Source organism: Muntiacus reevesi, chromosome 1 (assembly GCF_963930625.1).
Source record: "Muntiacus reevesi chromosome 1, mMunRee1.1, whole genome shotgun sequence".
Classification (NCBI taxonomy): Eukaryota; Metazoa; Chordata; class Mammalia; order Artiodactyla; family Cervidae; genus Muntiacus; species Muntiacus reevesi.
Genome location: NC_089249.1, coordinates 30,993,955 through 31,015,384, shown reverse-complemented (window position 1 = coordinate 31,015,384; position 21,430 = coordinate 30,993,955). Strand labels below are relative to the sequence as shown.

At 35.9% G+C, this 21,430-nt stretch overlaps 1 protein-coding gene across 6 annotated transcripts in view; it reads right to left on the bottom strand.

The window, feature by feature from the left end:
* SOX5 (SRY-box transcription factor 5) overlaps positions 1 to 21,430 on the bottom strand; it is a 1,093,182-nt gene that overhangs the window by 776,674 nt on the left and 295,078 nt on the right. For all 6 annotated transcript variants that reach the window (XM_065940365.1, XM_065940375.1, XM_065940347.1 and 3 more), the window contains exon 4: positions 14,324 to 14,408. The gene's annotated coding sequence lies outside the window, so the exon portion shown is untranslated. The remainder of the gene's footprint in view (positions 1 to 14,323; positions 14,409 to 21,430) is intronic.

Here is a 21,430-nt window from a genome sequence, read left to right as displayed (position 1 = left end):
TTGTTAGAACTGCTTCCTTGTTGCTTAGTATTCTAAAGAAAGATACAAAACTACTAAGGAATTGCCTGCTTATATACATTATTTTAAAACCTTTTGGTCAACAATTCATGCATTATTTTATTTAGAAGGAAAAACCCTCTTAATTACAAACAATTGCTGAATAAGGGAATACTGTTCAAGCAATTATTATTAAAGGATTTAGATATATTATCATCTGACTTTTAAATACAAGTAATAAAATTATAGCTTTTCTGTGATTTTTCCAAGAATCTCTCTCATTATTTTTTACCAATCAAGAAGCTAAAAGCCAGTCAAAGGAATTCTACATAGACTATTATTTTCTGCCAGGCTAGTATTTTAGGTCTGCTTCAAGAGGATCAGCATTGGCTACTCAAGTAGTAATATCTCGTTCTAAGACCAGTACAATATCTCAACAGTGGCTGCAGTATGTTACTTAAGCTGATGTACATTTTGAAATGAACTCTGCAATTCAAATAGTGCTAATAAAATTCTCCCAGTGCATTATATGTACATACACTTGAAACACCCAGAAAATAAGCTTAATAACTTTATGCTAAACTATGCAGATGGAGCTTAGATATTTGTAGGTAGAGCATAAAGACAATCAAGCATAATCAAGCATTTAAACAAATAACTTTGAGTTGAGAAGAAATTATGAGTCCAGGGCTATTAGATTTAAATATGCATGGGGTTCCTTATAAGGTTAACTTGAGAAAACTAGGCTGAAAGTATATTAAAAAAAGTAATTGTACTCAAGAGATCAAGGTGCAACAATAAAAGATGACCCACAGTGAGTTATAAATGGTTATGAAAAATGAGATATAGAAATTTTATACAATTCAGGAAATATAAGACCACATAATGAGTTATTAATTAAGAAATGAGGTTTTCATATCAAAGACCATACTTTCAGGAATGGATTCTACCATATGTCAGTAAAGAACTGCAGATTAAATTATAGAGCAAGGACCATTAGTTGCACAGGTAAGTGACATCACAAGCCTGTTATTCATATTTACTATGAAAATTGGTGTCTTCTTTCTGTCTTTTTTTTTTTTTTTAATAATAACCAGGGTTTTGATTTCAGAGAGTCATTGGATTTTGCCATGGCCTTTCAGTCTTGTTAATTATTATGTGTTCAGAGTAATGCACATTTTTATCCACAGGTGGCAGACCTTTTTTAAATCAACTTCAATCATATTCAGCATTTTGTTTTGGTGGTTTTTTTCCCTTCTTAAACTGCCACCCACATTAAAATGTAAGCGTGTGCTGCTCTGAGTTCTCATTAATGTTGCACAATTTAGATGATAGATTTGTCAACAAAGTGGCTCATTCTCAAAGGCCACTGAACCCTGTCGGGATAAATGCCTTAAAAATTGTATATTGCAGAGTAATCTTTAATTATAAAGAACTCACTTGACAATTTACAATATATTGGGATTATTCTTTTTTTTTTTCCAGGCAGCAAAGAGTTTTACCTTCCAGATAAGGTTGACTGGGAGGACAAAAAAGTGAACTTGATAAACAGCTAAAGCAAAGAGCTTGCTTATTTGCAAGTAAAAGAGAGAGGTGACCAAAGGCGTACACAAATAACAATCACTTATGTTCACAAATTATTAACTGGCTAAGTGGTTAAAGCAAACAACTATAAATGCAGTGACATTTCAAAAGAATGTTAATGCAGAAGGAAATAGGCAAAACAAAAATAACTTGCTACCAATGGTATAACTAACCACTATCCTCAACTTACCTCTATAAAATCTTAGCTTAACAAGCCTCTGTGTAGAACTTATTTTTGGTCAATGCAGTATAAAATCAGATATCCAACAAAGCCTTTTTGTGGGTATTGTTAATGGGTGCAAAGGTTTAACCTGCCAATGCATTCAATTCATATATAAATAAAATATTTATAATTTTATAGTTCTCGAAACATTCTAGTCAATCTAATGGCAATGCCTGATATCCTTTATTACATGTCTTAAAAAAAGAACACTGAAAAGAATACATGCCTATTTTATTAGTCTATTATTCTTCATTTCCAATGTGGGAGATTCTTTATAAACACCTTCAATTATTTTACCTAATTTTGAAAGATGAATCAGTTTATGCTATTTGCAACCATAGTTCTCCCTCATGAAAAAATATACCACTAAAGAAATAAATAAAACTTACTATAACTATTTGCTGTACTACTTTTAACACTTATATTGAATATGTGTATACTCTATGTACAGTTGGGATTCCCTGGTGGTTCAGATGGTAAAGAGTCTGCCCGCAATGCGGGAGACCTGGGTTCAATCCCTGGGTCGGGAAGATCCCCTGGAGAAGGAAATGGCAACCCACTCCAGTACTCTTGCCTAGAAAATTTCATGGAGGAGCCTGGTGGGCTACAGTCCATGGGGTCGCAAAGAGTCGGACATGACTGAGCGACTTCACTTCATACGCACAGTTAGGCAAATAGTTAGAAAGTGCACACCCACATAATCACCAGAAGGGCATCAGCGGCGCTCTCCCTTGGACCCGAAATGCTCCCTCACCCAAATTCTCTCTCCATGAGCTCAGTCTCTTTCCTCCTTCCTAGAGATCAGCACTCTCTGACTCATAGAGTAATGTTTCCCTGATTTCCTATATAGCTTCACCATCCATAAAGCATCTCTGAAAAACACAATTGTTTGCCTAGAATCAACCATACATCAACCATACATCATCCTGTTTGTATTATGTCTTTGCTTTTTCTCTGCTTATTTATTAAGTAGATCACTAAAAGGCTTCCATTTTCATTGCTTCACATCATGATTATTCTACAATTATCCATGCTGTTCATGATAAGTGAATTATTTCTAGTTTTTGGCAAACACTACTATTTCTACTGTGAACATTTTTGTAAGTATTTCCTGATACATGTATGCACATATTTAGTTCTGGTTCAGTCACTAAATCGTGTTCATTTCCTTGAGACCCAATGGACTGTAGCACACCAGGCTCCTTTGTCCTCCACTAACTCCCAGCATTTGCTCAAATTCATGTCCATTGAGTCAGTGATGCCATCCAACCCTCTCATCCTCTGTCACCCACTTCACCTCCTGCCTTCAATCTTTTCCATCATCAGGGTCTTTTCCAATGAGTTGTCTCTTCGTATCAGGTGGCCAAAGTACTGGAGCTTCAGCTTCAGCATCAAGCCTTCCAAGGAATATTCAGGGCTGATTTCCTTTAGGATTGATTGGTTTATTCTCCTTGCAGTACAAGGGACTCTCAAGGGTCTTATCCAGCAGCACAATTTGAAAGCATCAATTCTTCGGTGCTCATATGCACATATTTTGCTGAGATACACATACCTAGGATTGCTATGCTTAAGTAGGAACTGTCTATCCAAAAGCAGCTGTTCCACTTTCTGTTCTGATCAGCCCTGTATGAACATTGCTATTATTCTGCAATCTTGTCATTGCTTTGACCTGCTAGCCATTTTAGTTTTCCCCATTCTGAGGCATATGTAGCAGTATCTCACTGTGAATTCGCTTTGTATTTCCTTGACTATTACTGATATTAAGTATTTTTCATATGTTTTGACATTTGGATGTATTGTTGGCCATTTGGACTTCTTTCTTTGCCACTTTTCTATTGGATTATGTGAATTTTCACATTGATTTGTAGTTTTAAATTATCTATTCTGGATATCAGGGTGTCAATGACACTTTGCAAATTTATTCTGCCACATCATGTCCTCTCTTTTCACTAATTTTTATGTCTTATTTTCTTGATAAACAATAAAATAAAGTACAACCTATGTAAATGATGAATTGTGGGTGACACCGATGTGTCAGTTAGAAGTTGTAAAAAAATGTACCACTCTGGTGGGGGATGTTGACATTGGTGGGGGATTTTGACATCTCGGGAGGCTAGGCATGTGTGTGTGTGTGTGTGTGTGTGTAGGGGGATTGCGGGGAGTGGTATATGAGAAATCTCTATGCCTTCTGCTCATATTGCTGTGAACCTAAAATTGCTCTTAAAGATTAAGTGTATTTTAAAAAAATAATGTAGAATGTGTGCATTTTAACCTAAGGAATATGTCTCTACACTCAGGTCATAAAGTTATTTTTCCTAGATTTTCTTATAGGAAAGTATCTTAAGAGGTTCTCTTTTTTCTATGTCTTACACTAACTGAAATTGATATCTATGTGTGTGTGAGGTAGGAAAAAAATTTCTTTTTCCAATAAAGAATCAATTTTCCCAATACCGTGTATTTTTAAAAGTCTGCTATTTTTCTACTGCTTTGAAGTGCCACCTCTATTATAAATAAAATGTCCATATATGCAAGAGTTGTTTCTGAGCTCTCAGTTGTTATTCAGTCACTCGGCCATGCCTGACTCCTAGTAACCCCATGGACTGCAGCACACCAGGCCTCTCTATCCCTCACCACCTCCCCAAGTCTGCCCAAGTTCCTGTCCATTGCATCGGTGAGGCCATCCAGCCATCTCATCCTTTGACATCCTCTTTTCCTTCTGCCCTAAATCTTTCCCAGCATCAGGGACTTTTCCAATGAGTCAGACGTTAGCATCAGATGGCCAAAATACTGGAGTTTCAGCTTCAGCATCAGCCATCACAACGAGTATTCAGGGTTGATTTCCCTTAAGATTGACTGGTTTGATCTCCTCGTTGTCCAAAGGACTCTCAGGAGTTTTCTTCAGAGCCACAGTTCAAAGGCATCAGTTCTTCAGAACTCTGCCTTCTTTATGGTCCAGCTCTCACAACCATACATGACCACTGGGAAGATCATAGCCTTGACTATACAGATCTTTGTTGGTAGAGTAATGTCTTTGCTTTTCAACACACTAAGTTTATCATAGCTTTCCTGCCAAGAAGCAAATGTCTTCTGATTTCATGGCAGCAGTCACCATCCGCAGTGATTTTAGAGCTGAAGAAGAGGAAATCTGTCACTACTTCCAAATTTTCCCCTTCAATTTGCCATAAAGTAACTGGCCAGACGCCATGATCTTAGGTTTTTTAATACTGAGTTTTAAGCTGGCTCTTTCACCCTCATCAAGAGGCTCTTTAGCTTCTTTTTGCTTTCTGCCATTAGAGTAGAATCATCTGCATATCTGAGATTGTTGATGTTTCTCCCTCCTATCTTGATTCCAGCTTGTAATTCATCCAGCCCAGCATTTCTCATGATGTGCTCAGCATACAGATCAAACAAACAGGGTGACAGCAGACAGCCCTGTCGCACTGCTTTCTCAATCTTGAACAAATCAGTTGTTAAATACAGGGTTCTAACTGTTGCTTCTTAGCTGAGCTCTCTAGTGTCTCTCATTTGTCTACTTGCCTACCCCAGCAGCGATGCCACACTTTCAGAATTTATAATACTTCATAAATTAATAGGACAAGTAATCCTACCCATACATCCCCTTTTCAAGAGTGTCTTGACTCTTCTTGTCTTTTCATGTTTGAATCTACTTGTCACATTACACACCCACTCACACTCATACACATTTGCATACACATGGGTGAATACACACAAAAGCGTGCAACCTTACACACACACCCACACAGACACATACACACAATCCAAACAAATAACAAAGAAAGACAAAAACCAACAAAGACAAAACAATCAATTGGCATTTTGATTGCAAATCTACTTGCTACAATACTGGATCTTTCTGTACATGAATATGGTATATTCTCACCATTTATTTCCTTTAATAAACATTAAAATCTTTCTCAAACTTTCAAAATTTTCCTTATAGAGGTACTACTCATTTCTTGTTACTAAATACTAAGTAAAAATTGATGCTGATATACATAAATATAGTTGATTTGTACATATTGTATTGTTTGCACCAAATTTAAATGCTCATATTAATTCATACCATCTACCAATAATGATGGTTGTTTCTTTTCCAATCCCAATAGTTGCATTTATCTTGCTTTATTGTATTGTCTAGGATCTATAGGTAAAATGCTCAATAACAAATATCCTGATGTTGCTCTTGATCTCATCAGGAAAGATTTCAACATTTTACTACTTTAATTTATGATTGATATAGGTATTTCTTATCACACTAAAATAGTTCTTCCCTGTTTTTAGTTTTTAGGAACTTCAAAAATAAGGAGTAAATGATACTTTTATTAAATCCTTTTCTTGCATTAACTGAAATAACCATGTGATACCATCATCTTTTAATCTGTATTACACTGGCTGATTTCTTTACATGCTAACAAATGCTGATTTTCTGAAGTAAACTTGCTCATGATTAATGATCTTTTTTATATATTGCTGAAATTGGTTTGCTAATATTTGATTGACAGTTTTTCCATTTTATCTATGAGAGGGATTTGCCTGAATATCCTTTTTTATACTATTTTTGCCAGGTTTTGTATCAAGATTATATGATCCTTATAAAATAACTGGGGATTATTACCTCTTCTTCTATTTTTTGAAAACAAAACAAAACAAAACAACACAACAATTTACATAGGATTAGACTTATTTCTTCCTTAAATTTGACTGTGAAGCCTTCTGGGTTTGGAATTCTTTTGCAGGAATATTTTTGATTACTAAATAAAATTTCCTTAATGTTTACAAAATTATTCAGGTTATCTCTTTTTAAGTAAATATTGCTAAGATAGGAATATTTTGATCAGTGACATATTTTTCTAGGAATTTGACCACTCATCTAACTTTTCATATTTCCCAGTACTAACCTGGTAATGTGAAGTTTAGCTGTTTAATATCTGCATATCTGTTGTGATGGTACTTTGTAATTTCTGATACTGGATATTCATCTCCTCACTTGTTCTCTTGTTCAGTCTCATCAGAATGTTGAAACATTTACTCAGTGTTTGTAACAATTTTTGGCTGTCTTGCTTCTCATCTTTATATGTTTGCTTCTGATCTCATTAATTTTGTACTTTAATTCATTTCTTTTTCTGATAAAGTCTTGACTTATTAATGTTCAATTTCTTTTCTCTAGTACATTTAAGGTATAAATGTCCCAGTAAATGCTTCTTATAGGTGTTGTACAATTGTTATATATAAGATGTACATTTTCAGTAAGTCTAAAATATTTATAATTATTATTCTGATTTCTTTTTAATTTTTAAACTTTTTTCTAGCTATATTTTTGTTATCACCTGCAGCTTAATATCACTGGTATAATTCCAGTTCTTTGAAAACAGTTGAGACTTAATTTATGACTCAGCATATGGTCAATTTTTGTAATTATTCCATGTGTTCTTCAAAATAATGTAAATTTTGCAGTTGCAAGCAAGGTTCTATATATGTCTACAATGTCAAGTTTCTTAGTCTTATATTTCAACTCTATCCCTCTCTACTGATTCTTTTCTATTTTATTCCATCAATTACTAAGTAAGTTAATATTCACTGCTAATATTCACTGGATTGCTTATTTCTCCCTGCTATTCTGTCAAATTTTCCTTAATCTGTCTGGAGGTTATGCTCTTAGGGACACTTAGATTTAATATCATTCTATCTTCCAATCAAATTGAAACTTCAATCACTTATAGAGTAACTTTATCTCCAGTAATGGTTTGGTTTTTAAAGTCTATTTTGTATAACTAGTGTAGTTATACCAGTGTCCATGTGGTATTTGCATGAAACTATTTTCCATTATTATTTACATTTTACATGTGAGGAATTGGTACTTAAGGAACATACCCAACAGTAGACAGCCCTAAACTGAACCCACACAGAATGTCTGCAAAGTTGATGCATCTCAACATTATGCTTCTCTTATAAATTCCAAAGAGTTAAGTCAGCTTAGGTTCAGGGGAAAAAAAAAAAGATTCTCATTCTAATTTCTGCCATGAATTTCTCACAGATTGCTAATTGTGACTTTTCACTTACTTCCAGAAAAATTCTCACTCCTTTAATATTTTAATGCATCATAATATGGAAAAAAAAATCTCCTAAAAAAGAGAATATTCTTAATCCAGAATTGCAGAACTCAAACTCTGTCACTTACACACAAGAAAGAAAAGTCTTTTAAAGTTCCACACTTTGTTTTTGAAATCAGAATGATTACCATCAACCTTGAGGTGCTTATCAAATGCCACAGAACAATAAATATCTCAATCTTTCTTAATCTAAAAATATGTAGCCAGGCTGCAATACAATCAAGATTACTGAGAAACTGTATATGGCTCTACTGAGAAGAAAAGCTTACTGCAATATGACTTCATGAAAAGCACTCAAAAAGGATGAATGATAAGCTATTTCATCTCTCCTTGAAAAGACAAACATAGAGTATTTTAAACAGAGGCATTAAGCATCTTATGCAATCATTTGGAATTCTATACTTTTGATATTTCTCAATAATTAATACTAAATATTTAATGCTAAATCATATTTGTTAACGGAGAAGGCAATGGCAACCCACTCCAGACTTTTGCCTGGAAAATCCCAAGGATGGAAGAGCCTGGTGGGCTGCAGTCCATGGGATCACAACGACTGAGCAACTTCACTTTCACTTTTCACTTTCATGCACTGGAGAAGGAAATGGCAACCCACTCCAGTGTTCTTGCCTGGAGAATCCCAGGGATGGCAAAGCCTGGTGACCTACCGTCTATGGGGTCGCACAGAGTCAGACACGACTGAAGCAACTTAGCAGCAGCAGCAGCATATTTGTTAAAAATGTGCAAACTATAAAGAAAATTAAAGTTGCTAATGATTTAATGATTTCCAACAACACAAGAGAAGACTCTACACATGGACATCACCAGATAGTCAAAACCGAAATCAGACTGATTATATTCTTTGCAGCCAAAGATGGAAAAGCTCTATACAGTCAGCAAAAACAAGACCAAAAGCTGACTGTGGCTCAGATCATGAACTCCTTATTGCCAAATTCAGACTTATATTGAAGAAAGTAGGGAAAACCATTAGACCATTCAGGTATGACCTAAATAAAATCCCTAATGGTTATACAGTGGAAGTGAGAAATACATTTAAGGGACTAGATCAGATAGAGTGTGTGATGAACTATGGATAGAGATTCATGACATTGTGCAGGAGACAGGGAGCAAGGCCATCTACAAGAAAAAGAAATGCAAAAAAGCAAACTGGTGGTCTGAGGAGGCCTTACAAATAGCTGTGAAAAGAAGAGAAGCAAAAAGCAATGGTGAAAAGGAAAGATATACCCATTTAAATGCAGGGTTCCAAAGAAGAGCAAGGAGAGATAAGAAAGCCTTCCACAGTGATCAGTGCAAAGAAATAGAGGAAAACAATAGAATGGGAAAGACTAGAGATCTCTTCAAGAAAATTAGAGATACCAAGGGAACATTCCATGCAAAGATGGACTCAAACAAGGACAGAAATGATACAGAGCTAACAGAAGCAGAAGATATTAAGAAGAGGTGGCAAGAATACACAGAACTGTACAAAAAAGATCTTCACAACCTAGATAATCACAAGGGGATAATCACTCACTTAGAGCCAGGCATCCTGGAATGTGAAGTCAAGTAGGCCATAGGAAGCATCACTACAAACAAAGCAAGTGGAGATGATGGAATTCCAGTTGAGCTATCTCAAATCCTAAAAGGTGATGCTGTGAAAGTGCTGCACTCAATATGTCAGCAAATTTGGAAAACTCCACAGTGGCCACAGGACTGGAAAAGGTCAGTTTTCATTCCAATCCCAAAGAAAGGCAATGCCAAAGAATGCTCAAACTACCGCACAATTGCACTCATCTCACATGCTAGTAAAGTAATGCTCAAAATTCTACAAGCCAGGCTTCAGCAATATGTGAACCATGAACTTCCAGATGTTCAAGCTGGATTTAGAAAAGGCAGAGGAACCAGAGATCAAATTGCTAACATTCACTGGATCATCAAAAAAGCAAGAGAGTTTCAGAAAAACATCTATTTCTGCTTTATTAACTATGCCAAAGCCTTTGACTGTATGGATCACAATAAACTGTGTAAAATTCTGAAAGAGATGGAAATACCAGACCACCTGACCTGCCTCTTGAGAAATCTGTATGCAGGTCAGGAAGCAACAGTTAGAACTGGACATGGAACAACAGACTGGTTCCAAATAGGAAAAGGAGTACGTCAAGGCTGTATATTGTCACCCTGCTTATTTAACTTATATGCAGAGTACATCATGAGAAATGTTGGGCTAGATGAAGCACAAGCTGGAGTCAACACTGCCAGGATAAATATCAATAGCCTCAGATATGCAGATGACACCACACTTATGGCAGAAAGTGAAGAAGAACTAAAGAGCCTCTTGATGAAAGGGAAAGAGGAGCATGAAGATGTTGGCTTAAAGCTCAACCTTCAGAAAACTATTATCATGGCATCTGGTCCCATCACTTCATGGCAAATAGATGGAGAAACAGTAAAAGCAGTGGCTGACTTTATTTTCTTGGACTCCAAAATCATTGCAGATGGTAACTGCCGCCATGAAATTAAAAGATGCTTACTTCTTGGAAGGAAAGTTATGACCAACCTAGACAGAATATTAAAAAGCAGAGACATTACTTTGCCAACAAAGGTCCATCTAGTCAAAGTTATGGTTTTTCTAGTAGTCATGTATGGATGTGAGAGTTGGACTATAAAGAAAGCTGGGCACAAAAGAATTGATGCTTTTTAACTGTGTTGTTGGAGAAGACTCTTGAGAATCCCTTGGACTGCAAGGAGATCCAACAGTCTATCCTAAAGGAAAGGAGTTCTGAATGTTCATTGGAAGGACTGATGCTGAAGCTGAAACTCCAATACTTTGGCCACCTGATGGGAAGAGCTGACTCATTTGAAAAGACCCTGATGCTGGGAAAGGCTGAAGGTGGGAGGAGAAGAGGATGACAGAGGATGATATTGTTGGATGGCATCACTGACTCTATGGACATGAGTTTGAGTAAACTCTTGGAGTTGGTGATGGACAGGGAGGCCTGGGGTGCTGCAGTCCATGGGTTCGCAAAGAGTCGGACACAACTGAGCGACTGAACTGAACTGATGATTTCATAATCCAGAGCTAACAATATTTAATGTTCCTACCTTCAGCTAACTTTCTATGCATTTGTAATATATATTTATACTTTAATGTATATATGTGTGTGCATATGTGTATATGTGTACACACACACTTTTGGAGATACACTCTATATTTAATGTGGATTCTACTTGTTTCATTTAACATTACATCATGTATAATTTCATATGTATTTAAAAATTGTTTGAAAATGTATTATTGACTGTATAATATGAATGCACTCAGATTTATCCAACTGATTGCTCTATTGCTGAACAATTTATTCAGCCTCAAATTATTTCCATTATAAATATATGAAACGATCATAATTACATAAAGTTTGTCACTTTTAATTACTTCATTAATTAGAAATTTCATTATTTCATTAGAAATTCTGGAAATGAAATTACCAAATAATGTTATTTGGGCCCTAATATCTAGTCTCTATTGTCCAGCAATAGTAATTTCCTCAAATTTATCTTCCAAAATAAAACTATATTTTCTAAACTCTTCTTAAATGTGTCATGGTCAGGAAACTTTGTTCTAGTCAATTGAATATAAGTGGAACAGCTATGGACAGTTTTCAAAAGATATCCATATAGGGAGAGACCATAAATCTTCTAGAAATATTCCCTTCCTGCCGCCAGAATATTTCCTGCTGCTTTCAAAACCGGGAAAGGAATATGTCAAGGTGGTATATTGTCACCCTGTTTATGTAACTTATATATAGAGTACATCATGGGAAATGCCAGGCGGGATGAAATATAAGCTGAAATCAAAATTGCCAGGAGAAATACCAACAATTTGCAGATGATACCACTCTTATGGCAGAAAGTGAAGAGGAACTAAAGAGCCTCTTGTTGAGGAGGAAAGAGGAGAGTTTCAGCTAAGAAAAAGGTGGCATAAAACTCAACATTCAAAAAACTAAGACCATGGAATCTGGACCCATCATTTCATGGCAAATAGATGGAGAAAAAGTGGAAACAGAGACCAAGCTTATTTTGGGGACTCCAAAATCACTGTGGACGGTGACTGCAGTCGTGAAATTAAAAGATGTTTGCTCCTTGGATGAAAAACTATGACAAACCTAGACAGCATATTAAAAAATAGAGACATCACATTGCTGACAAAGGTTCATATAGCCAAAGCTATGGTTATTCTAGCAGTCACATATGGATATGAGAGTTGGACTATAAGGAAGGCTGAGTGCCAAAGAATTGTGGTGGTTTTGAACTGTGGTGCTGGAGAAGATTCTTGAGACTCCCTTAGACAGCAAAGAGATCAAACCAGTCAATTCTAAAGGAAATCAACCCTGAATATTTATTGGAAGACCCGATGCTGAAGCTGAAGCTCCAATACTTTGGCCACCTGATGCAAAGAGCGGACTCATTGGAAAAGATCCTGACATTGGGAAAGGTTGAGGGCAGGAGGGAAGAGGGCAACACAGGATGAGATGGTAGGATGGCATCACCAATTCAGTAGACATGAGTTTGAGCAAACTGGGAGATAGTGAAGGACAGGGAAGCTTGGCATGCTGCAGTTCATGGGACTGCAAAGAGTCGGACACAACTTAGCGACTGAATAACAATAGGGAAAGAGCATAAATCTTCTAGAAATATTCTTTTCCTGCTGCTAGAATATTGACTTTATTGCTGGAATATCAATACTGGATATCCCAAAACATGAGATAAAAGTTTCAGGGGAACAGAGCAAAAGATGAAGGATCTGGTTCCCTAATGACTATGGAACCTCCTGATCATTTCTTTACTGAGTACACAGACTTCACATAAGAAAAATTAAAGTTCTACCTTTTTAAAACAATTTGGATTACTTCCAACCAAACCTTTCCAAACTAGTAAAGTGAAAATGTTGCATAGAATGCTTTGGAAACGCTTAAGGCTCTTAACAGAGATAGTTAAATCGCTTTATGAAAAGCGGAACAAATATAACCTTTTTCCAACATTACTGAACGCACCCAACTCCCTACATTCTTGTTACATTATTCCAAACTATTTTTTGCTAGTTTGATTTTAAGTGAAGCATAACTTTGCATTTCTTTAACTATTCTTTTGCATTAGAATTGCATTCTTCATTAATTATTTGTTCTTATATCTTGTTATGTTTTAAATTAAGATGTTACTGCCTTTCTCATAATAATAGCTCTTTACATATGATGTTTGCTGTATTTATTAAAAGTAGTCCTAGTTTTCCATTTCCCACTTAATTTTATTTATATTTCTGTTTTCACTTGTAAAACTATAAAAGTTTCATATCTGCAATAATTCGTGACTTATTCCAGTTCCATTTCCATTCTGTTATCATTAAAGTTATACTCACAATGCTTTCTCCCATATTGCTTTGATTCATTTGTCTGTGAATATTTAAAGTCTTATTTATGAATATTTTAAAGTATTTTGGGGATTTAAAACAATTCCATTTTTAAAGATGATAAAAAAACTACCATTGAATGTAAGGGTTTTCACAAATAAACTTGTATCTTGAAGTTCTAGAAACACAAATCATATGACTTTTCAAGTGGTTTAGGAAATAAATTTTAATTCACTCTGCAGGAAGACAATTTTTTCACTATTGTCTTCAACTAAACAGAAAGGTAATTCCCTTTCCATTTTACTGGTGACAAATTTCTAAACAACAGGACGCCTTTCCTCCAGCCTTTTCTGCTCTCATTCATATCATGGAACTATAAAAGGATTTTTAACTCCAGGTCTGTGGTCAAACATTCAATTCCTGTTCCCAAGAGTGTAACTTTTATAAGCATTTCATAAATGCATACACAGATAGATGCCCAATAAATTTTCCTGCCAAGCAAATTGGAAAATACCTGTTTGGCCTCAGCAAACGTGTACTTTTGTATGTGTTTACAAAAACATATCCTGAGATACTTAATAGCCTGTGGGAAGTTTTGTAAAATCTGTGACCTACCCATTGTGACCCAGAGTATTTCTTTTTCAGCAACAACAAAAAGTAGCAACAAATGTTTTTTAAAAAAATTTCAACAAGAAGAAAAGCTTTTGCAACTTCAAGAAATGTGTATCTCATTAAGGAAATGAAAAGAAAAGAAATGTTGCTTTCATCTGCCAGTTTAGAAACATTACCTTCATAATGAGTCTGAAAATTATAATTACAAATTCAGTTGTCATCTGAACATAAAAGACTATGTATTATAGCTTTATATGCATATGTCACATATTTTACTTATAAATTAAAAATAAGGCACACAAACTTCCATTTTTAAAATAATCAACTTTTTCAAAGGTGTGCATTATGTGTTTTATGAGTGTATCTTTTTCCTACCCAGTGCAGTGCCAAAATTTTCTGTTCAGGCTTCAGAATCTTGTAAGTAGATTCAGACAGGACTCGTGTCATTAGCAAGAGGAATCTAGAAAAAATAAAAGTAGACCATTAACAGTGCATTGTTCTTTTTTAGTAAATATTTCAAGATATGACTCTTCAGAAGCATGAGATGTCTATCGTTTTCAAATAAATTTATATATATATAAATATCTTTATATAGATATAAAGTTATTATTTACTGAAAAAGAGGCATTACTTTGATATCATTATACCACAAGAATTAATCCAAAAACTATTATATACATGTAAGTTCTGTTCAAGGCATTATATATTAATTTGCTATTTCTGTTTAGTCACTCAGTTGTGACCCCATGGACTGCAGGACTCCAGGCTTCCCTGTCCTTCACTATTTCCCAGAGTTTGCTCAAACTCATGTCCATTGAGTGATGATGCCATCCAACCATCTCATTCTCTGTCACCCCCTCCTCTGTATTTATTAATCACAAGTTGTTCATTTTGTATAATTCTGATATAAACATCCTGAGTATACTTTAGGACAGGTAGCATTAAGGTTATTCTTTCTTGGAATGAGTTATGAAAAATTTTCAAATGTCCTCATAGTTCCTTTCTTTGATTGCATTCAAATGTGTGACAGCCACGGTCAACACAGCAACCGCCTAGTGGGAGCCATTCAGCTGTCTCTACATTGATGTTCCTTGCTTGTGTCTCTGTGACTGTACTGCCCAGTCCAGCTTCAAAAATATTGCTCTTGCCACCTCCAGAAGTGAATGGAACTCTGGCCGTTATCAGTTCCTTGGGTTAAACAAAAACTGCCCCTGGCAATCAGTTGAAATTCTCAAGAGTCAGACTTTTGAAAGGAAGGCATCAGTACTTGGTGGTAGCCACAGCCTTGGTGCCAGTTCAGCCTCTTTACTATCAGTTCAATTTATGGAGAATTGAGTAATTCTTCACCATCATTCTTACTATGCCATTGATTATTCACTATTTTGGTCACAAGGTTTACGGTATTAGGGTAGTTTCATTACCATATTGTTATCCATCTAGACCATGATTAGTAGAGGGACTTATACTTCACTCCAATGTCAGATATTTTGTTAATAAGCACAGAAATCCAAAAGCCACCACATTGACAGAAGACTCCACATTATTTCATCAATTCACTAATTGCTGCTTTGGAAAGTATTTAAAAGGGAGAAAAGTTATTAAATTTTGAACATCAGAAGTTATGCTGCTACTTGTTCGTAAGAGCCAAGACATAGAAGCAACCTAAATGTCTACTGACAGATGAATGGATAAAAAAGATGTGGTGCATATATGCAGTGGAGTATTACTTAGCCATTAAAAAGAATGAAATAATGCCATTGGCAGCAACATGATAAACCTAGAGATTGTCATACTGAGTGAAATAAGTCAGAAGGAGAAACACCATATGATACTGCTTATATGCAGAATCTAAAAAGAAATGATAAAAACAACTTAGAAAGCAGAGCAGACTCACAGACTTAAAGAACTAACTCATGCTTAGGAGAGGGTGGGGGGAAGATGGGGTGAAAGGTTAATTAAGGAGTCTGGGATCAACATGCAAATACTGCTGTATTTAAAGTGGATAACCAACAAGGACTTACTGCACAACAGAGGGAACTCTGCTTAATATTTTGGAACAACCTAAATGGGAAAATAATTTGAAAAAGAGTAGATACGTGTATATGCATAACTGAATCACTTTGCTGTACATCTGAAACTAACATAACATTGTTAGGAAACTAAACTCTAATATAATATTCAAAGTTTTAAAAAAGAGAAATTATGCTGTTGCAGTAAAATAAAAGGTGTTTACACATGGTCTGCCAATTCTTTAAAAAAAAAAAAAACTATTTTCATTAAAAAAATTATACTAAAAATGTACCCAAACTTTACTTTTATCATTTAAGTGAAACATCACATCTAAGCAACTGTAGTAAAATTTACTTAAAAATGAAACAAAAAAATTTGTCATATCTCATAAGTGGGCAACACAAAAATACACAGCTGGTAATTTTACCCACAAGAGGGAGCCTGTATTTTTATATTTTTGTCACAGAACTTGAAAAACCTGAACTAAAATATGTTCTAAAAAATGTTTGTTGATACTGTAATTTTTATGTAAGGTCAAGTTTTAAGCTAATCAGATTTCAGTTGGCATATTTTTCTTTAACCATAATATATCAGTATGTCACAAGATTAGAAGGACGATTGGAATGTTTAAACTTTTCATACCTATATTGTAATTAGGTTTTTCCAGATATAATAATGAAGATGTAGCTGCCAAAGCAGCATAAGAGGAAATTCCTTTCAGGTAGTAGTAACATTAGTTAAGCGAAATTGACTACAATTATTATAAGTGCTTTACATCTAAATTTAATAACATAGAAATGAAGTGATATTTCAGCCATCTTCTTGTCAGAAAAGAGGCTTATATAAACCAGTAATTATCTATGTATTTTTGGAACAGGCAGCACCCTACTTTAAAAATTATGGTGGTCATTCTCACCAATATCACTTAAGACTTGCCTAAGAAAGGGTATAACTGACATGACGCCAGGATGATCTTTCCTTTCTTAGAGTTGAGAAAAAGACCCTTTAAAAAAAAAATCTAAGCTGTATTCTTCATATCTTTAATCTCCCTAAACAATATCTTAAATTACTAAGTCTCTAAATAAATGTGCTCTGAGTTTTGGAAAATAAAATATATCCATCAACTTAAAAATTACCTTATAAAAGATAGTTTTGGCAACTCATCAACTGAGAGTGATCTGTTCTATCACATTCAGAGACATAGTAATAATCCAGCTGAAATTTGTTTTGTGATCCCTTGTAAAGTGCAGGGAAGACAGCTGATAAAGTGTCCCTGTCTCCTAGAGTCCTCTCCTCAGCTCCTTGACAATATTATACACCGGGGGCAGGAAGATGAAGAAGAAAGGGTTAATCACTGCTTCTCTTCCTTCTGAAATTCCAACCTACCCATTAAATCATTGTTTTTTCTCCCACTAGGGACCATGAATCTAATGGACCTAAAATCAATATCTTATAAATGACATAAAAAATATATTCATTTTATGGACTAATGTACCCTAGTGTCTGAATCCTATTTACAACCTCTACTTTAAAAGAGAATAACAGACTTCCTTCTGCCAGTAAAAGGTTACTCAGTCACTTTGGTGACATGTTGCAGAATCCACTGTCCTACTCAAGTGTGGCAGGAGGGCAGGACTGGTGGCTGCAAATCCACCATTGTTGAAGCTTGAAACCTAGTGCAGTGCACTCACGTTAGGATACACAATTACCAAGAAGCATGCATGGGGCTTCCAAGAGCTCCACCATCTTCCAAGGTGGATTTACATGTTTCTGTTGCATTAACTTGTTTCATAAGTTACATAAAATTCTCAGGGCATCAAATCATTACAATACTGAAAAAGCAAACACAACTTCCACTTCATAGTGACTTCTGTAATGATTGAGGAGACTCAATTAAAAAGAGAAACCCTAAAAGATCAAAATGATCACTAGCCTACCAGAGAGACATGGGCCAAAAAAATGTAGCGTGAGAGCACCCCACATTAAACCATAGTTTCAAGCAAGCTCTGGGGAAGCTAAGGGCATTTCATCTCAGTGAGACAACCAAAAAAGTTACAATGACTGTCTGTTGGTTTTTATATATTAAGAAAATATGCTGGGAGTTCCCTGAAGGTTCAGTGGTTAGGACTCCATGCTTTCACTGCCGTGGCCCTGAGTTCAATCCTTGTTGAGGGAACTAAGATCCTAACAAACCATGTGGTATGGCAAACAAAAAAAGAAATGATGAGAAGGTTTTACACTCATATAATATTTTAACTAATCCAAAGGACCCACATACTTCCCTCAGAAGCCATTCTTTCTATAAAATTAATTAGTTTTGGCTGTGCTGGGTCTTCCCTGTGGCACTTAGGCTTTCTCTAGCTGCAGGGAGTGGGGGCTACTCTTCACTGCACTGCATGGGCTTTTCATTGCGGAGGCCTCGCTCTTCTTGCAGAGCGCAGGCTCTAGGCTCATGGGCTTCAGTAGCTGCAACTTGAGGGCGCTAGAGTGCAGGCTCAGTAGTTGCTCTGTGACATGCGGCATCTTCCCTGATCAGGGATGGAACCCATACCCCCTGCACTGGCAGGAGGATTTTTATCCACTGTACCAGCAGGGAAGTCCTCTCAGAAGTCATTCTTATGAGTGAGAAGGCCTTATGCTCAGTTTTAAAAAGAAAACTTCAGTTTATCATTTATTCCTAACTTTATTTTGAGAGTATCTTCTTCTACTTTTAATATTTTTAAGATATCAAATGTAAAGCAACCTGGAAAATGCAAATACTCCTGTACTGCAAAGATAAAAAGTATGGCCAAAAGGAGGACAAAGGAAAAAAAAAAAAAGCCAAAAACTAAAGAAGATCTATTTTCCTGGAAAAAAAAAGTATCTGACTTTCTGTTTCAATGGGTACAAACTGAAATAGAGAATAACCAATAGGAAAAGCAACTTTAAAACAGGCATTTTTTGAGAGAATTCCAGCAACAGGTCAGTATGAGGTTTCCTGTTCAGTTTTATGGCTTAAAATCCACAGTTATAAAACTACAAAAGAAAAAAAAAACTGTTGTTCTTTTTTTTCCATTTGCCAACCAGAGTCATTTATCCCCTATTAGATAAAGTATAATAGACTCTACGGAAAGGGTCATTGGCCTTCCATTTAATGATATTGCCAGCCCCAATCTGCATTTTCCCGGCAATGTCCCTCAACACAGAATAAATGGCTGATCTCTTCACAATAACAGCTGATTTCTATTTATTAAGCTAAAAAGGTCACCATTTTCTACGGCTGGGCCGCCCTGCACTATTGATAATTTTATGCATAAACAAATGGCAAATTTGTGCCCCATAAATATGCATTAGCAATTACTTTTTCCTCGGGCAACGCTCACCGCATGCAAATGTGTACCTCACAGGGCCTGGGAGCTTTTGTTTTAGCTCTTGAACAGTGAAACAAAAGAGCACAATAAACAATTTTAAAATTGCCAATCAATAAGCAATGCAGATGCAAAGGTAAATGGCAAGAAACTTGCTTAGAAACAACTAAACAAAAAGTGAGGAGGGGGGAAATAGTGGAAGACTTTTCCTTTTTATTATTTCATTTCTTTCTCTTTCATAGTAAAAAGGCTGAAGCCCTCTTGACACAGAACAACTAGATAGGCTGGTGCTAAATCAGATGCCAGATGGGGAAAATAGAATATATACACATGTTGAATCAACACACATACAAATACACACACACACACCCCCCTCAAAAAGGAGATCTGAGTAAAACGGTGTCTTGATGTGATTTCAAATGCATCAGCGATTCAAATTTCAGATTTTTCAATTTCAGAGATTCAAAGGACTTTTAAGCTGATAAACTGGAAGGTACTACGCAGATGCATAGCCAAATCTTAATGCTACCGCATTTTGCCTTGCATTTTGCCATTCTGTTTTCTAATAAAGACAAGGGAAACATACATTATCAATAAGTAGGATATTCTTAGGGACATGAGGAAAAGGAATAAATAAGGAACATACTGAAAAGAAATAAAAAAGCATCTTACAAAACAACTACACATCCAGATGTTTAATATCAAAAACTTTTACCTCAGAACAATTCAAGAACAGTATTGGGGGACATATCTGATGATTTGGTGGCTAAGACTCCAAACTCCCAATGCAGACAGTTTGGGTTGGATCCCAGGTCAGGGAACTAGATCCCACATAAGGCAACTAAAGGTTCCCATACTGCCATAAAGACTGACGATCCCAAGTGTCGCAACTAAGACCCAGCGCAGACAATAATAATAAAATATTAAAAAGAATAGCATTGGGGATAAGGATAGAGATGGGGAGCTAACAAGGACAGAAGCAACAGACAGGTGTAAGAAAGCCAAAGGGGGAAAAAATGTTACCTAATTTGAACTTGAACATGAACGATAGCTCAAGAAAAAGCTGACATTTTTTAAAGAAAAATAAACTTTTATAAGAGGTTTATCTGGCCCACTCTATCATGCACCATTCTAGGATCCATTTACCCTTGGATCTTGACAGAAATCCCTACAGGCTGGTATGTCTCACAGCACAAGGGACAGAGCAGTTAGGAAACTGAACCAGTGAACTTAAGGCGGTGCTGGGTCTGACCCTTGCCCTAGTCTGATGCCTGCTCCTGCCACTTCACTACTGCCTGGCCTGAGTCTGCCATCCACCCCTGAAAACCTATCCACTTTAACCCGATTTAAAAACTCTCTTCCTCCATGTGTTGGGGGCTTTGCCTTTGTGTGAACAAGTCAAACAGTGTTGAAAATTTTAAATTCAGGACTTCGGCCAGTTTTCAAAACTAAGCTACTAAACTACTTCCGTAAAATATACAAATGCTAACTTGTATATTAGTACAAAGATACATTGGGCCTCCCCAATGGCTCAGCAGTAAAAGAATCTGCCTGCTAATGCAGGAGAGACAGGTTCAATCCCTGGGTCAGGAAGATCTCCTGGAGGAGGAAATGGCAATCCACTTCAGTATTCTTGCCTGGGAAGTACCATGGGCAGAGGAGCCTGGGGAACTAGAGTTCATAGGGTTGCAAAAATTGGACACAGCTAAGTAACAGAGCATGCATGCGTGTGCACACACACACACACACACAAATATATTAGTATATTTCCACTGAGACCATGCCATAGTCTTAATAATCATTTAATATAATGAAAAGGTTTGTTCTTACACAATGGCTTAGCCAGTATTAACAAGAAAGTAGTAAAGTAGTAAGTAGCATCCTTGGCCTATATATATATATATCCTCCCTCCCACAGAACCCCCCAACCCATAGAGTTAAAGATGTTTGAGAACCAAGTACCCACTTATTATTACAAAATCAGTACAGCTGGATTCCAATACTTTATATATTAATTCAAATAACTATAAAGTTAGTATACTCCCATTTTGCTATCTTAATTATCAGTCTTCAAAGCTGAACATAAAAAACTTAAGCATGGTTTTTCTTGATCAACCAAATGCAT